Source organism: Zootoca vivipara, chromosome 8, assembly GCF_965207765.1.
Source record: "Zootoca vivipara chromosome 8, rZooViv2.hap1.1, whole genome shotgun sequence".
Taxonomy (NCBI): Eukaryota; Metazoa; Chordata; class Lepidosauria; order Squamata; family Lacertidae; genus Zootoca; species Zootoca vivipara.
In genome coordinates this window covers 14,370,222-14,396,517 of record NC_142591.1, presented here as the reverse complement: position 1 = coordinate 14,396,517, position 26,296 = coordinate 14,370,222, and the positions used below count along the sequence as shown (strand labels likewise).

Below are 26,296 nucleotides of genomic sequence, written 5' to 3'. Positions count from 1 at the left end.
ATATATTCTTAGTATATCTTCCCCTTGTTCCCTCTTTTAAAATAACAGTGATCTTAAAGTATAAAAGTTTACTCACATAATCATTTCTGTTCACAATCGGATCCCAGAAAGGGCAGATTAGCTTATAAAGACATATACCGTGTTTCTCCGAAAATAAGCCATACCCGAAAATAAGCCATCGTGATAGGCAGTTTAACCTTGTAGGTTAAACTGTACCATACTTAATTAAAAAATAAGACAAGCCCTGAAAATAAGCCACCAGGTTTTTGTTTTTTTAGGAAAAATAAATATAAGACGGTGTCTTATTTTTGGAGAAACACAGCATACATGTGGAGTCTACTCTTAAGGAGTGGGCTCCATTGTCCTCTCTCGGCTGAAAGCTTTCTAACTAAGATGTTGCTTCTTCAAGAACGTGATGAAAAAAGAAGAAAGAGAAACAGAAAATGGTGGCCAGGCCTAGTGCTCACATTCTGCAAGTAAGAGCACATGGGAAGCCACATCCATCTCTTAACATACAGGGGAGGGTCTGTGTCAGCTCAGGAGCTAAAAAGAAGTTCTCATTGGCTGACGCAGACAACCCCTTTGCCTTTGTTTGTTCTCTCTAAGGATGTTGTGCTTGACTGCTCCTGTGTTTTATATCCCACAAAATTCAATTGGACTTACCCATCCAGGGGTCCTAAAAAATCTTTACTTAGTTATTCTGGGTCCAATAGGCTCAAAGAGGCTTCTTGAGGAGTGGATGTATCGCCACCTCTTTCGAGGCAGTGGGGACCAGCAACTTGCACAATGATGCATTAACCAAACTCAGGACCCAACCAGTCAAACCTCCTCGGCTACATTTAGCATAGGAAAAACTCCCATAGCACCATTCACATCTTTGACAGACATGTACTTGGGAGACCTTGTTCAGGGATCAAGCTAATTGGGCAGCCTTGGACCAATTGTACTCTCTCAGAATCATTTTGTAGGTTGTTGAGAAGGTACCCCATATTTGCTGCCTTCTGCTGAATTGAGGAAGGGTACAGCAGAAACATGATAAATAAAATTGTTTGATGCCAAATCAAGTACAAGACTTTTCCATGGAGACAGTTTCCACATTCAGCTGAAAGTCACCCAGGGTTGAGAAACTGAGATATACATCTGCATGTGTGAACCAGTTTTATTTAGCCCTATCCTTGCCAATAACGTCTTTCCCAACATCATTGAAAACTTTATCTGAAAAAAGAAGTGCAAATCATGAGGGATGGCCTGTTTTAATTTTAATTGCATTAGGCCAAACTACACATATTTGCTTTGTACCCTATACTAATTGCATGCCACACCAGAAACATTTGTTGCTGCAGCTCCTTCCATGCCTTTACAGAATAAATATTGCTCGAAATTACAGTTGGCAATATAAAACTTGCCCGTTAGTAGTTGCTAGGGAGAAAATGAGCCTTGGGACAATGAGGTTTGGCATGGAGCTATGAACTTTCACAATGCAAGCCTGGGCAATAATGAGGAGGAAGACTCTTTTTAAAGAAGTGCATATGCTGATTGGACAGAACTGGCACGGCTGTTTGCCAACTTGCCATGATGAACTGTGCAAAAATGCCCCGGAAAAATCCCTTCCTCCTGGACACTGCTGACTGCTGAGCAATCTGTGCTGTGTGTGCTTTTTGTTTTGTGCTCTTCTGGGCGAAGGAAAAGAACACCCCCCCCCCCTCCTGAGCTCAAATTCCCACATGAAGAAGAAGAAGAAGAGGTCAAAACCTTATTTATTACCTTTTTAATTTGAAATGGAAACAGTCGTGGCAACAATCTAGACTGTAAAAGAATGTTATAGTCATACCTTGTTTTTCGAACAGCCTAGTTCTCGAACATTTTGGCTCTCAAATGATCGAAACCCAGAAGTGACTGTTCCGGTTTTCGAATGTTCTTTTGGAACGTCCGAGGGGGCTTCTGCAGCTTCCGATTGGCACACCCATTACTGTGGCATGCACATTTCAATGTATCATTTAATGCACATCTCTGCCCATGTTTTTGAAGAACTAGTTGTGCATCTGCATTTTGTTTATGTGTGTAGCACTGAGACAGAGCCAATAGCTTCACACTGGAGAACAGGAACCACAGCTTCTAATGGCCCGCTTTTTATTTAAGGGCAACCAAAAAGCTCGAATGAAAGCTGACCTGGAGTTTCGTAATCATTCCAAATTTCTGCCAGAAAGTGAAAGAACTTGTGCTTTGTGCGCAAAAGACCCAGTTCACTCCTTGACATAATTTCTTTAAAGGGCATAATTTCTAAATACGTACAGTGGTACCTTGGTTCTCAAACTTAATCCATTCCAAAACCAAAGCATTCCAAAACCACATGCGCTTTCCCATAGAAAGTAATGCAAAATGGATTAATCCTTTCCAGACTTTTAAAGACAACTCCTAAAACAGCAATTTAACATGAATTTTACCATCTAATGAAACCGTTGATCCATAAAATGAAAGCAATAATCAATGTACTGTACTATAAAATAAATAAGATAGCATTGTAGTTGATAAAAATTAATCCCCCCCCCCTTACCTGCACTGATGATAGTCATTGTTTGGATGGGGGGCTTTTATCCATTTCTGCAGTCACACAATCAATCAATCAATCAATCAATCAGTAGCTGAACTGAGTTCCACACTGTCACAAAAACAAATTAACCGAAAAAGCCTCAAAAACAAAAACACAAAATAAGTTGCAAAAAAAGAGAGAAAAAGTGCCCAAACTTAATCTGTTCCGAAAGTCTGTTTGACTTCAAAAATCAAGCCACAGCGTCTGATTGGTGCAGGCGCCTAGAAAATAATAGCCGACAGCTATATCAGACGTTTGGCTTCTGAAAAAAGTTCGAAAACTGGAACACTTACTTCTGGGTTTTCGGCATTTGGGTACCAAGGCGTTTGAGAACCAAGTTACCACCGTAGATGCTAAACCTATGTGGACATCTCACTGTTCACCAAACAAAGGAGCTGTGCTCTTTAATCCCAAGCATGCAAAATGAAACTTGGGAAAGGCACTCTATTCACAAACAGGGACAATTTAGTTCTTATTTAACATCACCTTTGTTTCTTTAAAGAAAAGGCATGAGCAGAAAGATAGGAGAAGTGTGTATGGTTGAATGAGTATGTATACCTATAAAGGTAAAGGTAAAGGGACCCCTGACCATTAGGTCCAGTCGTGACCGACTCTGGGGTTGCACGCTCATCTCGCATTATTGGCCAAGGGAGCCGGCGTATAGCTTCCAGGTCATGTGGCCAGCATGACAAAGCCGCTTCTGGCAAACCAGAGCAGCACATGGAAACGCCGTTTACGTTCCCGCTGTAGCTTCCCATTGTACCTTCCCGTTGTACCTTCCTATTTATCTACTTGCATTTTGACGTGCTTTCGAACTGCTAGGTTGGCAGGAGCTGGGAGCAAGCAACGGGAGCTCACCCCGTCACAGGGATTCGAACTGCCGACCTTCTGATCAGCAAGCCCTAGGCTCAGTGGTTTAACCACAGCGCCACCTGGGTCCCCTGTATACCTATAAGGGCACCTCAAATATCCATTTTAGGAAGCCCAAGTAGAAGGCAGGGTTAGACGCCAGAGTGAGAAAGAGGCTAAAATAGAAAATACTTGGTGTGCATAGTTCTTTAATAAAGCTGGTTGGCATCTGTCTGTCTTGAGTGTGCGCCTTTGTGGTTGAAGTCAAACCATTGGAGAGTTACAGAACCCACTGTGGCTGTGGAGACCAGCATGGGAGAGGCATGTTTTGTTGCAGATGTACCATGGCAGTTCTTCTTTCTCCACTTCAACTTCTCTGACCTGCTGCTCATCCTTCAACAGAGAACATTACAAGGTGGCAGGAAATGAGCATAATTAAAGTGGAAACAGTGCACTTGTAGAAAGCGCTAAAGGTCCCCCCCCCACACACACACATTTATGACTGGATGTAAGTTTTTAGAGTTGGCTATCTGGAATTAGTGTCCAGGGGGAATTTATGGGTTCTCGAAACTCCCCCCCCCCAAAAGCTCTACAACTTCCCTAAAGAAAGCTCAGCCACTTTCTGTCCGAATTTTTACCTCTTGGAATATGACAACCCTTGACTCATGTTGCTCATGGATAAATGAGAGAAAGGAGGGGGATCTTCCTGATCTGCACTACTTCCCTCCCTCCTCTGATGCCCTCTTGTGTCTCTGCCTCCCAAAGGCTTGTTTGTTGCAGCAGCCCTGGCTACAATGTGCTCCGCAGGCGAATGGTGCCTCTGGGGCTGACCAGGCGGTGCTGGTTGCCAGGATCTGAGGTGGCCTCGGAGTAATCAAGCAAGCAAGCAGGCAAGGGAGCCCAGCTAGCCAGTTGACCAGCTCTTGCTGTTGGGAATGGACAGATAAGTGGGAGGCTGGGCAAGCAGACTGGCCTTTCTTGTGCTTGCTGTGTCAAGACCTGCCTGGGAGCTGAGTGCCCGGCGCCTTTCCACCGTGCAGGTCCCGGGCAGCGCCTGCTGCTGCCCCTACTGCCTCCCAAGGTAAGATGCTGGCCTCACATTCACCTTTGGTCAGTCTCCATTGGGCACTAAGGCTGGGGGAATCCTCTTCCCAGGCCCCTATGGGGCAGTGCGAGGAAGCACCTTTATTTGGGGCAGGTGGGGGGCAGCAGCATCAGAGGACTCCCAAGGAGAGGGGAGAGGAGGCTGAGGGAACACTCCACAAGGGAGGGCGTTCAGAAAAGGGTGAGAGGCTGCCAGCTCTGCAGGCAAGGGGTGACATAACTGGGATCCTGAGTCCCACAGGGGTGCCACAGAAAGAATGCAGTTGGTCAAGGGAGCCGCGGACTCAAAAAGGTTGAAAACCTCTGGGTGATGGTATGACAAAAGAAACGTTTGCTCGCTTGCTTCAGCAGACTGAGGGGTCATTTCCCTCAGCAAAGAGGAATTATGTGAAAAGTTTATTTCTTTCACTAAATAATAGGGAAATTGTTTCAGGAAATAACAGCCAGTTACCAGCCTGAATTGGCAGTTTCAAGACAGCCATGTTTCCTCTTCCTGTCTCCGTGTGGTGGCTCTAAACATGCTTAGAGTAAAGGTTCTTCTGAAGTCAACAATCACAATGCCCCTCTTGCTATCTCGCCTACCTGTACCTTACAAAGATTCTGAGAGAGCTGGAGGAAGCAACCCCTTTCCCTTCCTCATGGAGGAACTTAGGAAGCTGTCTTTTACTGAGTCAGACCATTAGTCTAGTTCAGTGTTGTTTCCACACTGACAGCACCAGGCATTTCTCCTAGCCCAACTTGGAGATGCTGAGGATTGAAACCTGTGATTTCCTGCATGCAAAGCAGGAAGCTACAGGCTTTGAGCTACAGGCCTTCTGTTCCCTTTGTGGGTCAAAGTAGGCTGGCAAGGAACATTTCCATTTTCCTCTGGTCAGATTTATACAGACTAGTGTGCTTTCCCCTGCCTGGCTTTGAGTGATATTCCCTGTACTTTCATTTAGAAAACTGCATGTATGTTTTGACTGCTGTACACTCTGGATTTTACAGGCTGGGCTAATATTTCAGGGCCAACCTTGATGTGAAGCAGAACCTCATGGTTCTGAAGGGATGATGGGCGAAATCCAGAATTGGTTTCTGAATGGTACAGGAAGACGTCTTTAAAATGTTGGCCCTAGCAAGAGGAACAGGGCACACAATTTGAGCTGTGCTTCAGGCAGTAAAATGTTTAGGGCCAGTATAGTTTATTTGGGAATATATTTATGTGTAAAAGCGTTATGCTCGCTTGTCCACAGTGCTATTCAATTTGTACTCCCCCCCCCACTTATTAGCATATTCATATGGTAATAGTCTTCCATCTCCCTTCAGAGAAGTGGTAGCAGTCCTACTAGGCACAATAAGCAGGCACCCCCAAACTGCGGCCCTCCAGATGTTTTGGCCTACAACTCCCATGATCCCTAGCTAACACGACCAGTGGTCAGGGAAGATGGGAATTGTAGTCCAAAACATCCGGAGGGCCAAAGTTTGGGGATGCCTGGAATAAGGTATTCATTCAAAACAGAAAAGTGCATTATGTGGTAAATGCAGGGCTTTTTTCCAGCTGGAACTCGCCGGAACTTAGTTCCGGCACATCTCAGTGGGCGCCATTGCCTTTCTAAGAGAACAAGGTTCGTGGTGACTTCTGCCCCACCTTTTTCTAGAAAAACAGCAGTGGGAAAAGGTTATGTAGCACATGCCACCCCCCCCCTTGTGTTGAACACATCTTGCATTGCATATTTGCATTGCCACTTTACCAGGAAGTAGTCCCGGGAGGTGATGGCTGACCAAGTCTGAAGAGAAAAATAAAATATAAAAGGGAGTCAGGTTTCCCGCTGAAAAAAGGAGTGCCAATATTGTTGTTGGAAATTAGAAGTTGCCATGGCTGCGCTCCCTGGGTTGCTGCAAGTTATTGCACTGCCAGGCACAAGATAATTCTCAAACATATATGAGAATCAAGGACCTCTACACTAGCTATAAGAATTTTTTGCATTCTTATACAGGTATACAAATGTGCAAGGAATTCTGGGTTGCCCGCTGCAGCAGTCACCTGGGCAGCAGCATGCAGTAGCATCTCATCAGACTGTGGCTGGAATAGGTTGTATGTAAAAAGGTAAAGTACAAAAATCACGCAAAATACAGTAATAAAATGGAGGAATCCAGGAGCCATTGACTCCAAGGACCTGATTAAATAGATGTGTCTTGAGACTATGCCTGAAACTTACCAGTGAGGGAGATAGCCAGACTTATATCTACTGCCGCTGGCAATACAATCTCAGTGGAGCTGAGCTAGTTTAAGGATTTTCTGATCTTGGTGTGTGTGTGTGTGTGTGTGTGTGATGGATATTTGTTAAAAGAATTGGTACCTGCCCAATTATTTCCACTCACATTCTCTCTATTAGTCGAGAGAATGTAGCTTGGCAAGAGTCTTAACTATCATCCTGTTGAAGCCTTGTTCAATTACATACTTTGAGTGATCCCTGTCATTTCAAGTTAGCATTAAAAAAGGAGCCACTGAGATAATCTAACCCAGGGATAGCCATATTTTCCTAGACTCCAACTCCCATCATTCCTGACCTTTGGCCATGCTGGCTGCGACTGGTGAGAGCTGGAGTCCAACAACATATGGAGGGCTTAACATTGGGCACCCAGATGCACAGAATTGCTTTTGTGCGTCCTTGTTACAAACCACTGTGAAATCTCAGCTAAGACGCTCAAATCATATACCTGACTGACACTCTTTTTTGGAAATTAAACTCATTTCCAGACTTCATCATTCAAAAATTTTACTTACAGAAACTTATAGATGAATTAAAACATGGTATCTACAGCCACATGCTCATCCAAGCATGGTCTTACAGTCTCTTCTTCTAATTTCCAAGCAACTGTATTTTCCTCCCTAAAAAAAGTTCAACAACTTTGACCTGAACCCCTAAAAAGGGGGTAGATCACTGCCAGTTTTAAACTCTGTGAGTAGATTGCAGTCTCTTGGGAGTTGGCCACCTCTGCTCTACGTCATGGGTAGGCAAACTAAGGCCCGGGGGCCGGATCTGGCCCAATCACCTTCTAAATCCGGCCTGCGGACGGTCCAGGAATCAGCGTGTTTTTACATGAGTAGAATGTGTGCTTTTATCTAAAATGCATCTCTGGGTTATTTGTGGGGCATTGGAATTCGTTCATATACTTTTTTTCAAAATATAGTCCGGCCCCCCACAACGTCTGAAGGACCGTGGACCTGCCCCCTGCTGAAAAAGTTTGCTGACCCCTGCTCTATGTCTACGAGATATTGGCTATTGATTTCTAGGATCAATTCCAAGCGCTGGCGTTGACTTTTAAATATCTAAACGATTTGAAGCCATGCTCTTTGAGGGATTGCCTGCACCAGGCTTGAAGACCAGCCTCTCTTCTGCCCTGTCATCCAAACCCAGCACTCCCGACTGAGGGATCAGAAGTTTGCTTTGCCATTTCACGGACTGATTTCTCTCCAAATCGCTGTGTGCTGAGGGTGGATTTCTGATTGTGTGCATTGGCCCTTGCTCATAAAAGAATTTTTATGAAGACTGAACAAGATAGGGTCCTTGGTATCTGTGAAATGGTATCTGTAATGCTAGATATTCAGCTGCATATTGTTTGTGCAGGGTGCATAAGAATGGCGTAATTGTAGCTGTGCCTCCCTTTGGCTAAAGCATACAAACTTTTTATCTTTTTCAAACAAGTAAGCCTGAATTGCTTGCTTGGTCTAAGCGCTATTGAGCAACACCTCCTGATTGTGCCATCTGTAAACGTGCTTTCAGAGCCGTATCAAATCTGAGAAGAACAAAACAGTTATTTGTGAGGCCGTGAACAAGAAGCTGCTTGGTGTTTGCCATATAAGGATGTTGGACTATATAGGCAAAATGTGAAAGTTTAGAAAAAAATCCCCAACTCTCTAAAATGTTTATTCTTGGTCTGTATGCGCAAGCCACAATTTGCATTAAATCCGATAAAGTGCCTTGCATGTGTGAAGCCTGTAAATAGTTTATCCTGTTGCACACACTATATAAATGCTTGCTGCTGCACACTTTATACATGATGCATGAAAAACTAGAGGGTGTAGCAGCAGGCCTTTACTTAAACACTGCAGGCTCTCATGTCGAGGTCAGGTGACTCATACAGACAGCCCAAGCCAGCCAGCATTGTGGGGCAGCACTTTCTGTGCTGTGCTCGCTGTGACTTGAAGGAGTATGGGCTGAAGTTAGCCCAGGTCCAGGTCCAAGTTTTTTTCAATGGAGGCAGCTTCGCTGCCGCTGCCGTTTCACTTCAGCCAAGCAGGCTGAGGCGGAGCACAGCAGGCAGCATCCCTGCCTGTCCTCTCCAGCTGCCCTGCTTCTAGGGGAGGGCAGCTGCCCCCCCTGCCCCATGCTGGGTACGCCCATGGGGGGGAGTACAGCATCTGCATAGTCAATTGTTCTTCAATGGCCCAGCACTAAGTTATCCTTATGTTCTTAATGGCATCACTCTTGAACAGGAGGAATAGTTCAGCCTGTATTTTTCACTGGTTTGGCGCCTTTCCTCCACACTCCAAATATTATCTAAATTCTACCATTTATTGATTTTTAACATTCACTAACTCTTAGCAGTTATGGGTGCCATTGCACCTCCAAACTCTGTTACACCAGATTTGTAACAATAGTTTTCTGGTTGGCCAGAGAACAGGAGATGGAACAAAATGTTTTCAGGACCTCTCTGAGTTCAAACAGAAGGATAAAATTGGGGGGAGGAGGAGTGTGTGGCTTTGAGATTTGGGAGGTTGTTTTTTTTAAAAAAAATTGCTTGCCATTCTCTTTCGGAGGGCTGTGCCCCAGTAGCTAAAGTGAACCAGGGTTTTTTTCTGTGTGAAGGAGCCTTATAGGATTTAGAAGCTTTTGCTTAACCGCCGTTTGTTGTTTCGTCTGAACTGACAAACTGTGGTTAACATGAACAACATTTAGGTTAAAAACAACTGCACACAATGGCTTGTTAAATTGGCTTGTTTAAGCTGTTCCTGGCAGAAGGGAGAACTGATAGTTTAGCATTATGTCCAATATTATGAAAAGAATACTGAATGATATGATGACATATAAAGGATTAAAATAAACAAACAGAATGAGTTTTACTAAACCATGAGTTCCTGAACTTTCATCCTGTGCACAGCAGTTTTGATGGATTCCAACAAGAAAAGCCAGACATTTTAGACTTGTGGAAACCTCTCTCTGCATTTGCTTCAAATTCTAATTGTAATTTTTGGTGACAGTACTAAAAAATCAAACACCAAACTGCTAGTGGTTCAGGTTGGCTCACGACTGGAGAATTCTTTAGCAAAAAGGAGCTGCTGCCACTATGCTATGTGTATTCCCCCTTGTTGCTAAGGTTTTGCTTTCCTCCCTTTTCAAATAACACCCTCCAAGCCTACTTCAAGGTTTGCTGGAAGAGCCCTAGCGTCTGTTTAACATTTGCCGTTTCTCAGTTTAGTGTCAATAGACAGATAATGCCACCATGTGTCCCTTTCCTGTAAGACGAACCAGCCTCCCCCCATAATTCAAAGAGCTTTGGAACAGTCTCTGGGTGTGCTGTTTAAGCCCAGCTCCCCATTAAAACGAGTGAAACATTGCTGCTTATAACCTGCTGGGCCAGAGCAAAGCCATTTCCTGATAGCGGTGGAATTTTTACTGTCATAATTCAGCTCGGTATTATTGATTCATTTGCTCTGGCCTCCCCTGCATTGCTGGGTGCGATAAAATAAGTGGTTTTACGGATTAAGAGTGAAAACAAAGGCTGGCGATTCGTCTAATGACTAGTTACAAAAGCTCTGTAAATGGTTAGCACATTGGCACTTTGCTTATTTAGCCACAAAGGCGTTGATGCCATGTTATCTGAGCACCCAGAATGAGCCCATTGGCATTAACCCCCCCTCCCCACCCAAGAAGGTGGTTTTTGTTAGTACGGTTGTCCTTTTCTAGAATGGCAGCTCAGCAATGTAAAACCTGAGGGAACGATAAAGCCAGATTTTTCTTCTTTTTGTTTTAAAAAATAATCCACCCTTGGCAGGCTCTCATGTCGAGGTCAGGTGACTCATACAGACAGCCCAAGCCAGTCATGAGGCACATATTTTTGTGACTTGGCTTCCCAGCACTGGCTCCAGTTCTGGAGCAGGGCATCAGAGTCATTCTGTTACTCATCACACCTAGAAATGTCTCCAGTTCCACCCTTTGGAGAGGACAACATTACCTAGCAGACATTTGAATCACAGACAGGAGTCACCCCTTAGATGCACAGATTCATGGGGCAAACACTTTTGCTTTCTCCGTAGGGAACAGCTCACTTCGTAGCCATCCTTATTTATCCCACATCCATCCTGATTTGCCAGAACAAAGTGTATGCTTCAAGGCAGTATCTGGTCCTTATTGAGCATTCATTTTGATTTGCTTACTGGATGTTTGCATGTCTTCTAATCAGGCATTTGTTCAACCCACAGTTTTCCATGCATTTTCCTCATCGAAAAGTCAGGACCATAAAGTGTCACGAACCCGGACGGAGGAAAGTCCAAAGATGCAGCTCGGCTCCATAGCAGTAATCAAGTATTGACTGACACAAGGATTCCCTTTACAAATAATGAAGATTTATATAGAAGTACTTCCAACCTGGGAGTTCCATTATTATTGAAAAGAAAGAATCTATATAGCCTTAGATGTGTCAAACATTTGCATATACAGTGACCACATGCTTCGATATTTGTATAAGAAATAAAATTATGTCATATGTGAAATAAACCGATTGTTTGAGCTCTGCCCTTCAGGTGCTTTCGGTTTATGAGCGTTAACTTTATTTTGTACTATTAAATTGCTAATGGATTATTGAATATTTCTTCATTTGATATGAATCGTTCCCTTTTAAAGTTATGTTTTATTATGAGCTTTTGTACTGGGTCAGCTTAAAACAAGGTGTGTGTTCTTTGTTGTCTATTTTGTTGCTGTAAACCGCCTTGTGTTTAGCCATATAGAAAGATGGTATACAAATTAAAATTGAAATGAAATGAAATGAAGAAGGGCAATTTACATAACCTTTGGCTGCTTTTTTGTTTGTCAATAAACCAATAACCAAGTGTCAAGGACTAGGCAGAGGAGGAATGATGGAGACCACCTCCCCATCCGGACCCTTCCAGGGAGGAGGAAGAGGAAGACAGTATAGATTTACAACAGGGGTTTGTGGGAGGTAGCAGCTCAGAGGCAGATGAGAGGAAAGTTGGGAAATAATGGGAGAGCCAGAGCAACACCTGACAGACATGTTGTCACTAGAAAGCATTCCAGAGCCACCATCTCCCAGAACTTGGCGAGCCTTAAAAGTAGGAGAGAAAAGAGCTCAAAGACAGAGGGCACGCAGCAGCACCCGTAGAGGAGATGATGAGAATGATGAATGAGGATTCACTCAGGACAATGCCATTATCCAAGAGGCTGGGTTCTATAGCCTCTCTCTGTAAAGATTGAAATAAAAAGGGACAGTAAGAAACTTTTCCTTGCCTTTATAATTCCTGGGCAACCAGCAGGGAGCCACTGACAGCATCCTGACACCAAGGGGGATGGAGAGTCCATTTTTTAAAAGTGGTTTTTTTGCACTACTGCAGAGCACTTTAATCCACTCTAATTTTGGAAACCTAGGTCTGGGTTCAGAGTTTTCTGACTGCCAGCACAAGGGCTGTTGCATTAGCATAAGAGCAAGAATAATGGTTGTGGAGTGCAACTAGTACATTGCTAGGAGATTAATTTAGCACAATGTTGAATTCCTCCCCTAAAGTTCCAGTATATGCCTGAATTCTTCCTGCAACCTAGTGACAGTCTGGAGGTGCCCTTAGAAACATCTCATTTTCCTAGACAGGTCTTCTTATATGCTAGCAACAAACGCGTATTAGCTATCAACATTTCCTAGTTCGAATCCAGTAACGTTTAAGGCTCTGGTCGCGTATTGGTCCATTTATTGATTGATATGATTTATATTCTGCTTTTATTGCACATTGCCTCAAGGTGACTTACAATAAGCAGAGTTAAACACACGACATATATAACTACAATACAGTAATCAAATCATAAAAGCAGCAGCAGAATGCCATAAAACCAGCTTATACAAGCAATGAAAGTGATAAAAGGACAGCAAGCAATTCAAAGGGGTCTCGAATCTGACTCAAAGGCATTCAGGGTGTGAGAGAATAGGATGGATTTGGTCTGGGGTGGCCATGATAGCGGAATAGGTTGTGGTGCAGTTAGGGAATGTCGTTACCAGTCATGGTGGCATTCACATTTGCCAATATCCGTTATTTCACTTACTTCAAAATGTGATAAGCCACCTCTGGTGCATTTGGGAGCTGGTACATTTGCTGAGGCAGGGCCCGGTGCCTCCTTCCCATAGTCTTGCCCTTGCCAAGAATTGGCACCAACTGGGCATGTCTAAGAAATCTGGGGGCCGCCTGTATAACCTCAGAAGTGAGGACACCCAAAGAAGGTCTTCTAAAGCAGGACTTAACTGATGGACAGGTTCGTGTGGGAGAAGATCCTAAATGAGGCATCACACGATTTCTTATTTTTCCAGCAAGTTTCACCATTTCTGCATGCTGTATTCCATAAGTGTTTGTATCCCTTCTTCCTTTGCTGGGACTTCTGCTTCTTTCTATTTTGGGGCGAGTAACATTCTTGCTGCTGTAGTACCATACATGAATAAGTTTCTATACAGTTTAGGTAGTTCTGTCCCCATAACTCCCAAAAGAAAAGTTTCTGGTTTGTTTGGTGTTATGGTGTTTGTTTGTTTTTTACAAAAATATTTTAAGCATCCTTTTCAATTCATTATATATCATTTCCCATTAAACTTTAACCTTACTACAAGACCACCACATATGATAAAAAGAGCCTTCTTCCTCTTTACATTTCCAACACTTATTTGATTTAGATTTATACATTTTTGCCAATTTACTCGGTGTTAGATACCATCGATATTGATATGCACACTTTACCCTTGCACGTGAATTTCTGCATATTTTACTCAGTTGCAGAACTGCGCTGCAAAATTCAGGGTGGTGCCAATTTTGAAAGAACAGGTCGTAGCACTCTCCTTGCCTAAAAGGTGTTAGGAAATCAGTACTAGGGCTATCTCTGCACCCAGAAAACTCCATGTTTCATCACGCCCCATCCATATCCCACCTGCTTCCATCTTTGATCCATTTGATTCTGCCTTGGCTTTGCTCCTGACCTGTCAGTTTCCACCTCCCAGATCTGCTGCTCTTCAGCATCCCAGGAGTGAGTGGAGACAATATTTTTTTCAAGCAAAATTTGGCATCCTTATAAAAAGCAGAGACATCACTTTGCTGACAAAGGTCCGTATAGTTAAAGCTATGGTTTTCCCAGTAGTGATGTATGGAAGTGAGAGCTGGACCATAAAGAAGGCTGATCGCCGAAGAAATTGATGCTTTTGAATTATGGTGCTGGAGGAGACTCTTGAGAGTCCCATGGACTGCAAGAAGATCAAACCTATCCATTCTTAAAGAAATCAGCCCCGAGTGCTCACTGGAAGGACAGATCCTGAGGCTGAGGCTCCAATACTTTGGCCACCTCATGAGAAGAGAAGAATCCTTGGGAAAGACTCTGATGTTGGGAAAGATGGAGGGCACAAGGAGAAGGGGACGACAGAGGATGAGATGGTTGGACAGTGTTCTCGAAGCTACAAACATGGGTTTGACCAAACTGCGGGACGCAGTGGAAGACAGGAGTGCCTGGCGTGCTATGGTCCATGGGGTCACAAAGAGTCGGACACGACTAAACAACAACATTGTGGAACCAGCTTTCTTAAGACTTAGGAAATCCATTTTATCTGTCACTTGCTGGCAATTCTTATTCGCCCTTTGAAAACAGGAGAGCGACTGTTGCCAATCCTATACCCTTTTAAAATGCGACTCTTTTTTTGGGGGGGGGGTTGTTACTGTTATTGTTTTTATTTTATAGATTCTGATCTTTTCTGTGAACCACCCTGAGACCCTCCGGGTGTCGGGCGGTATATAAATTCAATTAATAATAATAATAATAATAATAATAATCCCGATACAGGTAGATTCGCACACACTTCCTTGAAACCGTCTTTTCCAGTACAACAGTTTGCATTTGAATATGAAACAAATGCACACATGTAGGCAATTACCACCAGCAAAGTGTCAGGAATTTCATGAGGTTTGGGGGGGGGGGGTTAATGAAAAAAATGTATCTGTCACAGCAGATTGCGGTCAAATGTGAGCCTGTCTTCATTCCTTTGCGGGGATGTCAACATTCCAAACTGGAGCAAGGGCTGTCTATATTGAACTACTTACTGGTGGCAAAAAGTGTTCTCTTTGAAGTTGGCTGATGTTTCAACCTTAATTGGAAGTTAACAGAGTGTTGGGTATGGCTGTTTTCTTTAAGTACGTATTCCTGCCTATGCCCACACAGGTTGATAGCATAAGAATGCAACTAAAAAGAAAGTGTCTGTGTCAGAAAAAAAAAAGTTTCTGCCTTTGCATCTGGCATAAGGGAAGCAGAACCCAACACCCCCCTCCTCTCCCATGTGCTCATCCTGTTTTACTTTTAATATTGGGGTTATAACAATACAGATTTATATATTGTGCAACCAAAAATAGGTTTCCTCCTTTTAAAATCCAAACGTTTCTACTATATCTCTTTGTCAAGCGTATTAAACATGATTTCAGATAACTTTAGCAGGACCTTTTGCTGCCTGAGATGAAAGACAAAATGGTTTGGTCTGTTAGCAAAACCACTTAAATAATGCAGACGGAGGGCAGAGAGTCTTGGAAACACTTTATTGAGGAAACTGGGGGGGGAAATGGTATAATTTGAGGAGAAAGGAACAGAGACGTTTCCTTTTGCTTAGGTCAGGCCTTGTACATAGCAGGGAGACATTCAACTAAACATACGAGAGAGAAACTCCCTCACAACTGCACAACCAATCAAAACATATTCCGCCTGAGTAAATATCCTGGCACTATGCCTGTTTGCAAAGCTCCACCCATCTCCTTCTTGGGCTAGTTGGTTTTAACACACGAGAATTAACTGTTAAGTTACGAACCGAATGATGTCTGCTGTTGCATTTCCAACACCCTCTTCATCCCATATACACAATTTCACTGGACTGGCCATGGAATTACTTCAACACCGGTGATGGAAGAATATCCTTCACCATGCCTGAGGAGAGCATGATCGCTTAGGAGGTACAGAGGAGGCTAGTTTAGGGGACTCCGGGGGCAGTGGTGGAAGGAGGTTACTGCCATCCAGCATTGCTACCTGAGCAAGCTGCCTCACTTTGCCTAATACTAGGGCCCTGAACTGCTGATCTGATACACATTGCAAGATAATGTGGCCAATTCCATGGCTGTCGGTAGAGTTGTATAATGGCTGGATTTGGCCCAGTGAGTTCGCACTGACACATTAGCAGCTGAGACTGTGGTGCTTAAATAGCTACATGTTTTGTAATATGTCAAAGCACCAGAGTATTTTCCAGTCAGCTGAGCAAGAGCTGAAACGAGCAGAAATAAAGGGCACATCAGCATTTCCCATGATTAGATTATTGGCCGGTGTATAAAAGGCTGTACGTTTATCCCCTCAGATAAGGTCCTGAATTTACTGTTCTCCAAAAGGGAAATAGATTGGAGCAAAGCAAAACTGTAGTTAATGAACACTTCTTTTCCAAATGCAAAAAGCTGATTGCTGTCCTGCGAACATTGTTCTACACCAGTGTTTCCCAAACTTGGGTCTCTGGCTGTTTTTAAATTATGCTCCCATCATCCCTAGATAGCATGACCAGTGGTCAGGGATGATGGAAATTGCAGTCCAAAAACAGCTGGAGACCCAAGTTTCGGAAACACTGTTCTACATAGTGTTAGGAATGTGTGGGTGCTAGACACCCTAAATTCCCAGGTCCAGTAGGTGTTAGAATTTAATTAAGGATTGGGGTGTTAAAACCAGGAAATAACCAGATCCATATGTATTAAGCTGGGTATAGTAGGCTGTGTGCTAGATCCTTTAATTCAGCCAAGGTACCCCACCCACTCTGGGGAAAATGACTTAACTGACTTACCTGACTCAACTAATTAAGCCAAGTGTCAACAGCTAATTAAAACGAGTGTCCAAGGATGTACCATAGGCAGCAATGCTTCTGCACAGGGGTGCCAACCTAGATAAAATACTGAGGGGGACAGGTAAGCCCTGCCCCACATAATTATTCCCCAGATGCAACGTGATGCACACACACCATTAGAATTGCACTGCTCATTAATCTTGGCCCCCCCCCTGGCATAGGTGCCAACTCCCTGGGGCCTTGGGTGCCCGAGCACCCACAAAATTCCCCATGAAGGGACCAGGCACCCAGACATTTCGATGCACATTGCATGGCACCCACGGCCTCAGGGGCCCACGGTCGTAAGGCCAAGTTGGCACTCCTGGCCCCAGGCCACCTCAAATATTTTTTGGGGGGGTTTGAAGGGACCTCAACCCCTAGGAGTTGTCTCCTGTGCTGCTGAATACCAGTTGATGGAAACCACCAGGGGAGGGGAATGCTCTTGTGCTTGAATCCTGCTTGCAGGTTTCCCACTGGCATCTGCTTGGCCACTGTGAGAACAGGATGCTAGATTAGATGGGTCTTTGACGTGATCCAGCAGACTTTGCTATGTTCTTATGGCCTGGTAGCATATGGGCAACCAGTGCAAATGATTCAGCTGAGGTGTCAATGACACATGCTCTTGGCCAATTGCCTCCCATTAGCAGGCCAGCTGCTTAGGTGAATGGACGCGGGTGCTGCTGTGGGCTACACCACTGAGCCTCTTGGGTTTGCTGAACAGAAGGTCAGCGGTTCGAATCCCCATGACGGTGGTGAGCCCCCTTTGCTCTGTCCCAGCTCACGCCAGTGCAAGTAGACGGGAATGTAAACGGCGTTTCCGTGCGCTCTGCTTTCTGTCATGGTGTTCCATTGTGCCCAAAGCGGTTTAGTCATGCTGGCCACATGACTCGGAAAGCTGTCTGTGAACAAACACCGGCTCCCTCAGCCTGAAAGTGAGATGAGCGCCTCAATCCCATAGTCACTTTTGGACTTCTCCACAGTCTTGGGGTCCTTTACCTTTTTTTACCTAAAGGGAAAGATTGGAGGTTCGAGGAAGGAGCAGCGAGAATGGAAACGCCAGGAGTGAAGTGGTAGAAAAGGCGACACGTTGTGGGTGCAGAAAACACATTGCGGAGAAAGTAGGCTTAAAGGAGGGATTTAAAGAGACAGAAGGAATCCCAACAGGATATCCCCGATGGGACATCTTTCAAGTCAGCGGTTTGGGGATTGCTCTATGAATTGTTAATGTCTCCTCCTCTCAAGTTGGCAAAGCTCGAGTGTATTCCTCGTTTTCTTTTACCATTTGATTTTCCATTCCATGGGCCTCTGTCAAGTTTTATGCGATAGACAATTTTACGTTTTAGGCAGTGCTTTTTTCTGGGGGGTACACAGGGGTACACATACCCCTAAACATTTTGTGAACTGTTGTACTTTTGTCCATTTACTGTATTTATTTCCCCAATTTGAACCAACAAATGGTGGTTTTCTTGAGTCAAAATGAGAGTACCCCTAAACATTTTTTTCTAAGAAACCCCCCCCACTGGTTTTAGGAATATATTCTCAGAGCTCAGCTCCCTTTCTTTGGTTACATTGGTGAATAATTGAATAAATATAACATTTTAACACACTTTCCACCTAAGCAGGACCTGTATTGAATGAGCTGCTCAGAAATCACATTTTTTTTTTATTTTGCCGTCCTCGTATGTTTTCAGAAGGAGCATGAATGTGTACATATTTCATTCCTTTTATGGCTCCCCCACACTGTTTGTCCTAATGTTTGTGGGGACATTTGATAGCTGCAAGTAGTATTGGCTTTTAGAGGACAAAGTGGGTAAAATGATAGCCTTTATTGGGTGAACGCCTGTTGCAGGAACCAAGTTCCTTTATGCCTTTCAGCAGTACTGGCCAATACTAGTAGCTGGATATCAAGTATCTGCCATATATTAAGACAACAAAGGAGGGTCACTTTGCCTTAACCCTTTGCCTTTCAATGCGTTTGGAAAGTGGTAGCATGGAGCAAGCGCTGTGCCTTTTGCCTGAGCTCGGTGTTGTTATGAGAAAAAACTGCTCCTTTCAGAATAGTTCAGAATAGAGTAGTTGCTTTGGAAGACGATCATCAGGCATCCGCACAACATGACCAGTCCAGCAAAGTTGATGTTGAAGAATCATTGCTTCAACACTGCTGATCTTTGCTTCTTCCAGTACACTGATATTAGTTTGCCTGTCTTCCCAAGTGATGTGTAAAAAATTTCGGAGACACCGTTGATGGAATCTTTCAAGGAGTTGGAGATGGCGTTTATAAGTGGTCCACGTTTCACAAGCATATCGTAAGGTTGGTAGTACAATAGCTTTGTAAACAAGCATTTTGTTTTCCCTGCAAATGTCCCAGTCCTCAAACACTCTGCACCTCAATCGGGAGAAAGCCGCACTCGCAGAACTCAGGCGATGCTGGATTTCAGTATCAATGTTGGCCCTTGTGGAGAGGCGCTCGGCGAACTTCCCTGGGGAGAGCCTTCCATAGATGGGGAGCCACTGCAGAGAAGGCCCATTCTCATGTTGCCACCCTCTCTATGGCTAGGTCTACACAGCTATTTAAAAAAGCTCTGGAAACGCTCGGCAAAAAACCGTTGTAAAGCTCACAATTGAAAATATCATTGAGTTGTGATTTCAGCTCTGCAGCACCATCTAGTGCCATGGTGTTATAATGCATTTATAATACTGTATTTTGACTAATGTAGCTGAGTCCTATGTTGCTCAGGGCCACTTCATACCATGGACAGATTTAAACTGCAACACTTTTCCAGGACGGCACAGCTTCCGATGCATGTTTTAATCCTGCCCAGAAAAGGTTGGATGTGGCTTCTTCTGAACAGAAAACAAACTCATCAGAGAGAAAGTTTGTCTAACTCCATCTTGCTGTTATGCAAATATTTTTATCGAAATATATAAATAGAATTACAGACCCTCCAAGTAACCCTATTTTCAAGGGACAGCCTCAGAATGTCCCGCTTTTCCTTAGGACGCCCTTATTTTCATCAGAGAAATGTTGAAGGGGATGGTAGGACACCCCTATTTTCATCGGAGAAAAGTTGGAGGGAATCAATTATGTGACGCTTCAAACCCCCCCTCCCCAAGTCATGGAACTATGTAACTATACAGCCTTTAGAAGACATCTAAATGCAGCCTGATATAGGGCTTTTAAAAAATGTTTATTGTTTCATTTTATATATGTTGGAAGCTGCCAAGAGTTGAAAGCTGCCACAGGGGTGGGGAATAATAATAATAATAATAATAATAATAATAATAATAATAATAATACGTCCCTATTTTCATCAGATAAATGTTGGAGGGTATGAAATTATCCACGAGAGAAGATTCAAATATACACCTTCCCACCTCTGCAACCTGAATAGGCACAGCCCACAAAAAGATTCACAACTTATTTCTGCGGACTGTATAAGTTGGCTCTCAGCCTTGTGTCCTCCAAAACATCAGAAGGTGGTTCCAAAAAGAAACACAAAAGCAAGTACAAACTGAGATCCAGGATAAATATGTGGCACATGTGTGGAGCGTTCCACTTGCCCAAGAGCATTTGCTCAAATGGAAGGGGCCAAGCTGCTTCTGAGCCCTCAAAGCTGTTTTCTTGTGCTGCAGTGAAGTCAAGCTCAGGGCCTGTTTTATTTCTCTTTCGAATCCAAGTGCTTTCCTACAAGTTTGCTTTTTGTTTAGCGTTGCGCCGCATGGATATAAACACAGTGTTCCCATTTAATCTAAGCAACCGTGGTCTTAAATTACGAGGAGCAGCGTGACAGAAGTTCAAGGGAAAGTGCATGAGAGCCATCCTCATGTTCCCGGACTTCTTAAGTTCACAAAACACATGCAAGAAGCTCCAAGCTACTCCATTCAGGGCCTCTCTGCGTCTGAAACCAGTCAGAAAGGGGACATTCTTTCATTTATTAAGAAGTTGCTCTAAGGCAGGGGTCAGCAACCTTTTTCAGCAGGGGGCTGGTCCACTGTCCCCCAGACCTTGTGGGGGGCCGGACTATATTTTGAAAAAAATATGAATGAATTCCTATGTCCCACAAATAACCCAGAGATGCATTTTAAATAAAAGAACACATTCTACTCATGTAAAAACACCAGGTAGGCCCCACAAATAACCCAGAGATGCATTTTAAATAAAAACACATTCTACTCATGTAAAAACATGTTGATTCCCGGACTGTCCGCGGGCCGGATTTAGAAGGCGATTGGGATGCATCCGGCCCCCAGGCCTTAGTTTGGGGACCCGTGCTCTAAGGCAGTGGTCAACAACCTTTTGTCCACCGTACCTCCGAACATGTGGTAGGCCAATCTCTCTCTCTCTCTCTCTCTCTCTCTCTCTCTCTCTCTCTCTCTCGGCAGTGGTGAACGAATTCCTAGAATTCCTATGCCCCACAAATCACCCAGAGATGCATTTTAAACAAAAGGGCACATTCTACTCATGTAAAAACACGCTGATTCCCAGACGGTCCGCAAGCCGGATTGAAAAGGCGATTGGGCCGCATCCGGCCCCCAGGCCTTAGGTTGCCTACCCCTGCTCTAAGGAAAGAGAATCAAGACCCCCGCTGTGAGTAAATGAATGTTCTCTGCAAATTATATTGTGGAACGAACCGTGCAAACAAAACTCATACCGCAATGCCGCTGGAAAACATGACTGGCTCCCAGTCATAAGTTGCTGCAAGTTATTAGCACGCCTCAAAAAGCCATTTCATTGCCTGTCAGCATCGACCTGTGCTAGTCATTTAAGCCCACTTTCTCAGATGCATGAAGTCTTAGCATGAGTCGCAGGTTTGAGTGCACACCTGGTGCCTTGGCTCATAATAGTAAGCAGTGAGATGCAATGCAGAAAAGTCCAGATGTGGCGCCGTGGGTTAAACTACTGAGCCTAGGCCTTGCCGATCAGAAGGTCAGTGGTTCAAATCCCCACGACGGGGTGAGCTCCCGTTGCTTGGTCCCAGCTCCTGCAAACCTAGCAGTTCAAGAGCACGTCAAAGTGCAAGTAGCTAAATAGGTACTGCTCCGGCGGGAAGGTAAACAGCATTTCCATGCGCTGCTCTGGTTTCTACAGAAGAGGCTTAGTCATGCTGGCCACATGACTCGGAAGCTGTACGCCGGCTCCCTCGGCCAGTAAAGCGAGATGAGCGCCGCAACCCCAGAGTCGTCTGCGACTGGACCTAATAGACAGGGGTCCCTTTACCTTTACCTTTACCTAATTAACAGTGGTGTTGATGGGGGAAGACAGTTAACAAAAACCCTGTGACACTGATAAACTGCTTACTTTTTTAAAATATATATATATATATTTATTTTACATATATAAATTTATAACAAAACCACATACATATCCACATAAAGAGATATCTCTGAATCTCGGGACTTCCCCCATCCCCTCCATGGGTCCTATTGTCAACGTTTTCAACTGCATATTATTTTGTAATCTGTGTTTTATATCTATCCATATTGTCCATAGTATTTGTTACATTACAAGTGGGATTAAAAATCCTGCTAATGTTTTCATCTGCTTGCAGTGGTCTCCTAGATAAACTATAAATTTGTCCCATTTTTTCCTTGAAGTTTTTGTCTTCTTGGTCCCCGAGCCTTCCGGTCAGTTTTGCCATTTCAGTCCAACACCTTGGTTTGCCAAGGTCCAACGCCTTGGTTTGGCATTCATCTCTGGTAGGGATTCTTGCATCTCTGGGCTAATAGCATCCGTGCTGCTGTTAATAAATTAATTAGTTAATTGCGCTTCGAGACCCCCAACCCCCCCCCCCCAATGAAGACATAGTGACATGGGATTTTAGTTTAAGTTATTGGGCAAAATTTAGGCCACAACTTTATTGAATACAGAATGTGAGTGGTATTGGCTTAGGCAATTGGAATCACCCAAACTATATCAGACTCCCACCCGCATCGTGGGGAATCTGATAAAAGGGTGAAACACTACCAGAGGGAGCCCCGCCGATGTGAACCGACTCGAGTTCACCCCTGGTGCCCCCATGGGGTCCTTGTATGGCCCTAGCCCCTACCGTGGGGTTTCAGACAAGACCCAGGCCAACCCCTGATTACAAAGTTGTGACGATTGCTACGTGGTAGGCAAAAACCAAATGGCTCTGCCAATCTGGCAGATGGAGAAAATCCCTACCAGGCCCCCACTGCAAAACAGGCGACCAACAACGTCCACAGCAAGGCCAACACACCAGACAAAGGGGGTGGGTGGGTGGGTGATCTGCTGCGTGAAGGCAAAGAGGTCCAGCAAACATTACGCAAGGGTTAAATAATCTTTCGCGGCCATCCACCCAAGCCAAGCTATTGGCTTTAGGGACCAAGTGACTGCGAAACGACCAACCGGAGTGGAGCAGGGCATAGCCTTCCCCACACCAGGAGGTGGGAGGTGACCTGGGGGCCCGAGCACAACGTGTACCCTCCTTGAAGAGGATCCGACTTGGCTTACCAATGCAAGGATATCTGTGTTATTAACAACTCTTTCTGTGTGTAATAGTCACTATTCATAAAGTAATTATCGCCATCAGGATTGGCCTACATTTCATTTCCTTCTGCCCAACAATTCCACTACCTGCAACTCAAGACAGCACGCCATACAACAGATGAAATGCACTGTAGCCCACAAAAACATAGGTTGTAATGAATGTGTTAGTCTTTAAGGTGGCACAAGTTTCTCTCTTGCCTTTGGGTGAGCACAGACAAGCATCCCTGTTGCTCCTTTCTTCAATGTGTGCTAAAGTGAAGACTGATGAAGTGCGGCGATACTCATACCTTGTTGTGAATAGTTTGTATTTTTCCGATATTGCTATGGCTTCACCCTTAGTATCTTTGTCCTGTTGCAATGGGTGGAAGACCTTGCTGCGGTCTTCTGTTGTTACTTCTGGGAAGTAGATAAGTGACACATTCTCATCGTCTTAAATACATATCCATATGGATAATGCTTTTATTTCAAAAGGGTCAGTGCCAATATGGCATTCTCTTAACTCCTAGGAAAAATAACTGACTTGTTAAACAGATTGCGAGGTTTCAGGAAGAGCAATAAGTGTAGGATGTTAGCAAAACGTATGCTGGCTTTAGTTAACAGACCGTCCAAGTGTTCCTATTTTCCAGGGACAGTCCCGGATTTACAAAAGCCATCCCGGTTTCTGATTTGACCCCGGACTGCCCCTATTTTCATTGGAGAAATGTTGGAGGGTTATGCGATCCCCGAACCAACCTCTAGAAGACATCTGAAGGCAGCCCTGTATGGGGAAGTTTTCTTTAAGGTTTAATGTTTTATCATGTTATATGTGTTGGAAGCTGCCCAGCGTGGCTGGAGCAAGCTACTCAGATGGGTGTGGTAAAAATAATAAAATTATGGCATAGGTCACCCCCCATTTTCATCAGAGAAATGCTTGAAGGGAGTGTGACCAGTTTGGTCCAGTGTGGACCAGTGTGACCAGTTTGGATGCTGCTGGGGACACTCCAACTATGATTTTTAAAACTGAGTGCAAAAGATGGAGGGGTGCTGAATTTTGGTGTCGCACACAGCCTGCTGAAATTTGAGATTCCAAGATCCACCATTGAGTCCATTGACCATGAAAGAGTTTTTCTTTTTAATTTTTTTTAAAAATTCGTTTTCACTTTTAACAATGATCATCACACATAGATCATAATCATTCTACACATAGGAATCTCAGAATCCCAGAACTTCCCTGCACCCCTCCGTGGTTTCCCTAGAAGTTCTTTTCAAACTGCATCGTATAATATTCTCCATATTTTCTTAAAACTCAATTCTTACCTTAGTTCTTGCTACATTGCAAGCCTTAAAATAAAAAAAATCCTGCTAATGTATTTAATTCTTTACAGTGTGCTTTTAAGTAACATAAAATTTCCCCTTTCTTTCTTAAATTTATTGTCCACTTGATCTCATTTTCGCCATTTCGGTATTAGCCCATCATCTTTATCAGCCATTCTTCTTTTGCAGGTACAGTAGTTTGTCCTCCTTCCATCTTTGGGCAAATAGCATCCGCACAGCTGTTGTAGCATACATAAATAGTCTATTCTGATCCTTAGGTATTTCTGGACCTAAAATTCCTAGTAAGAAAGCTTCAGGTTTTTCCCCAACAATAATTTTAAACATTTTAAATTTAAAAAAATCCTTCAGTAGCACCTTAAAGACCAACTAAGTTTTTATTTTGGTATGAGCTTTCGTGTGCATGCACACTTCTTCAGATACACTGAAACATTTTAAAAACTCATTGTAAATAATTTCCCAATATACTTTTGTCTTCTTGCACGTGCACCACATGTGGTAAAATGTGCCTTCTTTCTCTTTACAGATACTTCCAACATGTATCTGTTCTATACATTTTTGCTAATTTAGTAGAAGGTAGGTACCAACATCATTTTCATATAATTCTCTTTCAACATACAGTAGATTTTAAATCTTCCCTCCACAATTTCCCCCACAATGCCAATTGTATATCATGTCCAATATCCCTTGCCCACATGAAAGGGTTTTTCTATTCTTTCCACAGAGCAGATCAACATTGATGGCTTCCGTAACAGCCTCCAAGCCCTTCACTTCTGGTTACTTTGGTATTTGTAGGCTGGACAGAGCTAAAGATAAGCACGAATGTGCCCAAGATAAACATAGGGGTGGGTTTCAATGGTTTATTAGCTTTTATTGTTTGAAAGTAATTTTGATTCTTTTCTACCTTGACTTCCTTCTCAGTCCCCTGCCTCTCACCTCCCCCATCATCGCCAAAACAGTCTCTTGTCATCCTTGGGCACCTTTTTCGTTCAGTTTGTTTGGCCATCACATTCTTTGGAAGTTTAATTTGGATCCAGCAGAGTACGTTGTCCTTGAATTGCAGTCAAATGGATAACTTGGCTTCCCTGCCTTTAAAACAGAGTGCTTAAATGTCACATCAATTCAAGCAGCTCGGAAAGGTTTTAAATAACAGCATTTGAAACAAGCCTTTTGTGTTTAGAATCAAAAATTTCTGCAATTCTGTAATATTTCTGTAGAAAGATAAATTCTGATCGATTGGTCTCTATCTGGCAGCCGCCACCTTGAAACAAAGAAGGCTTCTTTCCAACAATGAGTATAAAATACTAAATGAATCAGGAAATACAACCATCAAGTAATTAAACACCCTAGAGCCACAGCAAGTTAAAATTCCTTTAGACCTTACATTAACACAAGGATTTTTTTCGGTGTTTATCAAGGTTTGCAAAATGTTGTATGTATATATTTTCCTGATTTGTGAAAACGCACATGCATTGTTTGTTGTAGATTTTTTTATCTTGATTTTCCTCCTAAGAGCTCAAGCCGGTAGATATTGTATTCACCGCCTGCCTTTTATCTTCAGAACAGCCCTGTGCGGAAGGCGAGGCTGAAAGAGACACCAAAGTTGTGAAGCTACACAGTACACAATGTATTTTTTGCTTGTTATCTGTAGATATACAACAGCTCTTGTCTATACATTGTGAGGGGGGTGGGGGGTGGGGATGTAGCAGGCCCGGAAATCCTGCTGACACACCCATACTCAAGGTTCGGCAAAGGAACCTATTTCATACCTTCAGCCATACCTGCCAAGTTGCTGTCAGAGA

At 43.7% G+C, this 26,296-nt stretch overlaps 1 long non-coding RNA gene across 1 annotated transcript; it reads left to right on the top strand.

The window, feature by feature from the left end:
• Positions 1 to 4,187: 4,187 nt before the first annotated feature.
• On the top strand, positions 4,188 to 11,594 carry LOC118089802 (uncharacterized). The gene is made up of 3 exons (XR_004693184.3): positions 4,188 to 4,520; positions 6,520 to 6,629; positions 11,010 to 11,594. It is a non-coding gene; the product is annotated as an uncharacterized LOC118089802 (long non-coding RNA).
• Positions 11,595 to 26,296: the final 14,702 nt, after the last annotated feature.